This window comes from Eufriesea mexicana, unplaced genomic scaffold (genome assembly GCF_001483705.2).
Source record: "Eufriesea mexicana isolate 0111107269 unplaced genomic scaffold, ASM148370v2 scaffold1596, whole genome shotgun sequence".
Taxonomy (NCBI): Eukaryota; Metazoa; Arthropoda; class Insecta; order Hymenoptera; family Apidae; genus Eufriesea; species Eufriesea mexicana.
This window is the reverse complement of record NW_016909691.1, coordinates 24489-29561: the sequence shown is the minus strand read 5'-3', so window position 1 is coordinate 29561 and position 5073 is coordinate 24489.

Genomic DNA, 5073 nt, shown 5'->3' with positions numbered 1-5073 from the left:
GAATACTATCTTTGGCAACCATAATCCAATCCGTGGCATAGAAATATATAAATAACATAATACAATATAGTAATATAATTTTATATATAATTTAATAATATAATTTTTTACAATAATTTATAATAATATTACTTTCATAAAATTGGATTTTAATATTAAATTATATTAAATTATGTTAATTATATTAGTTAGAACAGACATTTAATACAAATGTAAATTATATCGTATTATAGTAACATTTTTGAAAAATATGCTATGTCAGGAGTAAAATTTGGTCAGTTTAAACGTAGAAATTATACCACAGCCCTCTTTGAAGTTTCTCATTCGTCTCACTCGAGTCTTCCAGCTAACTCCATTACTTTTTACGGCAGGAAAAATGTGTCGTGAGATGGAATTATTCGTGTTAAAGGAAAGAATCGTTCAAGCCAAAGAAAATATTCCTTCCAATGGCTATTTTTCGAGGTTTCGAGGTTTCTGGGCCATTTCTGTCGTTTTCGTAAACCGCCATGCAAACTACTTCAAGGTGTGTAACCTAATCTATACTCGATTCCTCAACCGAAATTAACTCCATCCATCCATTTAATTTTCTATTTTAAAAATAAAAATAAAAATTTAATTTACTTAAAATTAATATAAATCAAATTAAATATTCCTTTATTTTTAAATACAAAACAGAGTTAGGTTAATTCGAATTAATTATTTAATTATTTATTTATTTAATTAGGTTAATTGAAATTAATTGAATATTGGATCGGATTCGAACTGAGAGCATCGAGCAAAATTATTGGGAGGAAAATTATTGTAAGAAAGAAGCGGACGAAAAATATGAACCCGGAGTTCAAGAAACGGAAAACGATCGCCAGTGAAGGATAAGAAAAATGGTCCCAGAGGAGCAGGGCACTTCGTGAACGGGTTTTCGCGACGTGAAGCGGCCGAAACGAGAAAATTACAGCCGGCATAAAAGTATGTTTAACGAGGAATGCGGTCAACGATCTGGAATGTCCAGCTATGTAAAATCGTCGAGCACATTTCGTGGGAAGGCCTAATTAAACATGGGTGCAGATTCGACTCAGAGCAAGCAAGCATCCTCGTTCAACCACGTTCGATTATTGAAAATCGTCGAGATTCTACAACTAACTCTCAGTAACCACTAATTGAATCATGGCAAACGATGTAATTATGGAAGTCTAATTAGAAACACAGGAATGAAGATTATATCGTAATGATTTTAATTACGTTCAAATTGGAGAAGGGACAAGAAAAATGGAAATTTCATAGTCGATCGCAAACTACCCTTATAAATTCAAACAAATTTTTAAGTAATACTACTATACTGAGATCGTCCTGTAATCGGTATTATAAGAAATGAAGTATTTCTTGAATTGAAAAAATTGGAAAAAATTATTCTGGAAAAATAAATTAAAGATAGACTATTTCCTTTGTCTTCTGAAAAATTAATAAAATTGATAAAAGTCGTTTTCAATATAAATTCTTTAATTGATGAATTGGTATTGATTGATATTTAATTTGGGATGGAATTAGAAATTATTTATAATTTTTAAAGGTTATAATTTTAAATTATAAATCTTTATTAATTTAAAATTTTTTAATTTTTAAAGAATATAATTTTGAGAAACTTTTTGAAAAAAAGACTAATCTGCCAAAATAGTATGCGAAAGAAGTAATCTGCCAAAATAGTATGTCAAGATATCAAAATTGAAATTGTTATTTCAGCTGCTCCTCATTTTAATATACCATTTCATCCAGTCAGTCTCTTCACTATTTTAATAAGAAATAATAATGTATAATAAATAATATTTAAAGATACGAATTTCTATTTAATTTTAATACGAAGGTATCTAACATTTTATTAGAAAATGAACGACTGCATTTAATTTCTCTGTTTTCCACGATCCACAGAATAAAAGTTCCTGTAATATAATATGGTATAATACACAAAATTGCAGTTACTCACACAAAGACCTTGGTAGTTAGGCCATTATCAAAGTGCGTCATTTCTCTAACTCTTTGAGCAATATGACCAAAGGAGATTAAAAAGTTTCATTCTCCCCGAAGAACTATACCCGCCGTCCATCACGCCCACGAACAACTTGCACCATCCAATCAGTCGCGACATCTTCGCAGTCTCCCCATCAGAAGAAGAAGCAAAGACTACCCCTGCTGCATCCACAAACTCCCTTTGACATTATACCCAAAGAAAAATTCGCCAAAATATCAAATAGTTCTCTGTTAAACGCGAAATTAACATCACAAGTCATCCATTTTGAGGTGCAGCGAAGACCTAACCTCAAAAAAACACTAGAGAGTCAGCTTTGTCCTCGAAGGAACCAAATAGAGGAGTCCAATTACGCTCTGTATACCGAAAGCATGTTATTCCACTCTGAAAGAGACCTTCCTCTGCTCCACCGATATTTCCCAGACCTCACTGCAAATTGCAAACAGAAAGAGCTAGGAAACTTAAATTCGGTTCAACTGAAGCTCAGCGAATCGCAAATCAGGCAGCCAAGGAGCCAGCAGTCATCCTCCGTATCGAGTTCTCAGGCCACTGGACAGCATGCAGTGGAAAACTGGGAAAACTGAAGCAAAGGAAACTGAAACTGAGCGAAGGCAAGCGTCGAAGCCAGGATTCTCGAGCATCGTCATCCAGCAGTTAAACGACGCGGATAAACGACTCGCAGGCAGGAACTATCGCGCGTGAAGAGAGTCAAAGGATGAGAAAGAAGGTAGAGAGAGGAAAAAGGGATAGAGAGGCGATAAGATTCGAAAGAGGGTTGTTCCCCGCGCAAAATGAAGCGGAGACATGTCAGGGGCTGGACCAGAGTCTGCATACGTGGCCATGGAGGGTGTCGTTTGCGAGTCCAAAGTCACTGGAGGATTACTTCCAGATGAGCAACTCTGAAATTACAAAACCACAGAGGGAGTAGCTGGTTAGTCGACATTTCGTGGATTTGCACAGATTTGATGGAGGTATCGATTGTGGTAGATCATGGGGGTGTGTAGGAGATTGGTGCACAGTTTGAAAAATGTCAGCTCGTGCCTGGAAATTATTTGTTCGTGATAAGGAATTAAAGACTCGTTAGCAATGAAGATTTATTCACACAGAACTTCTCGATTTTTTAATTCAAAGAATTTTTACAAAGAATGAATTTAATGTTCAGTGTGAACAAATTTGAACAAACTTTGCATTAGGTGCTCAGGTGAGTTGCTTAAATCAAAATTTTAATTTATTTAAATTTTTAAAGAGTTAAATCTATATTATTACAAATTTAATATTGGGTAGTTGGAAACATAATCTGTAGTAGTATTTATAATTATTTGAAGTTCAAATAAGGAGAATAAAAATTCTCTATTTTCCAATTGAAATTTATTAAAATTTACTGTAAGTAAAATAGAAAGGAATACTAGTTAAATTCGTATAGAATCCTGAATCAAATATAGTGAATTATAAATTAAATATTAAAATTCAATTATTTTCGATTTAAATAAAGTAAAAGAATAAAATAAAAATTTAATTCTTGGCTCTCAGTGTATGTTATCTAAGATCATATTTATGGCAATCTAAACTGAGGTTACTGTACTTTGATGAAGGATTAATATTAGCCTGTTGAGAATACAATGTTTCGTTATTTCATGAAGAAAGTGATAAATAAACCTCTTTCAAACAAACTAGGCACACAACGAAATGAATCGAGTGTCAAAGGCTCGAACAACTTTCCGAACAATTCAATGATATATTCATTATTACCCAGAAGGAAAGTTCAATATCTTCCCCAGGAGAACGATATCACATTTCACGTACCATAAATCAAATCTATCGTAATCTCCTCCCCTGATTTGCCACGTTTCCCTTTCGATGACTTCGTCGCATATTTTTCGTCCACGAATTGTATAGTAAAAACGATACAAGGTACCAAAAAAGCACATGCAAAACCGAGAATCTGCGATTCTGAACGTTGTCTATTAGGGTTAAACATAATCGAACTGAAAGAGTCAAAGCATGATATTAAAAGTAGGAAACAATCTTCAAATTTGTCACATGGGGGATTTGTTATTTATTTAATGGGTATCCTCTGGTTAGGGGACTCCAAAACGACGGAGGCGCCACTAAACAGTGGCAACAGAGACGCCATATTTGTGTACAGTAAGTCACAGGATTCTTCTGAATTTAGACTTCGAGTTAACACTCTTCTTCCACAAAGAAATTTTTAAGAACCTTGTGAAAGAGCATATGCATGTAATTGGAAACACTCTTAGATCCCATCTGAAAAGTGAGGTTAGAAAATCCACAAGGAAAAACTATTATATTGAAATGAAAATCAGGTGAAAGGCAAAATATACATACCATGGAAATTAATCATATGGAAGTGCGAATGAAATTATACTTTACAAAGGATGTATGAATAACCAAATCTATTATTAATAACAAATTAACACAGTTGACAACAAATTGTTCACAACAAAAAATTATAACAAAAGACAAGAAAATAAATAAATTTTTGACCATTACATGAAATTAAAACTTATTTATGATAAAATGTATATAATTTGATAAAGCTTATAAATTATTAGACCGATTGACAATAACAAATCAATATTGCTGTAAACAAATTGTATACAACGTAGACTTGCAATACCAATGAAAAGACTAATATCTACTCTACCGAATTACATGAAAAAATTCTTAACAGCAGTACCCATTTTAAAAAGAAACGAGCTGACGCGAAACCACGCAGTAACCTGTTACACACGGTCTCACTTCCGGCACTATTTTTCGAAAACACGAACGAAAATTCGAAAAGAAACAATTGATTCTAGTAGAAAAGGTTCTATTCTATCGAGCTAGATGAAAAAATTCTTATCACCAATCCCTATTTCGCAAAGATAAGGGCCGACGGGAAACTACGCAGTAATCTGTCACGTACGGTCTCACTTCCGGCACTATTTTGCGAAAAGTCGCACTAAAATTCGAAAAGAAACCATTGATTCTATTTAAAAAGATTCTATTCTGTCGAATTAGATGAAAAATTTCTTATCAGCAGTCCCTATTTCGCA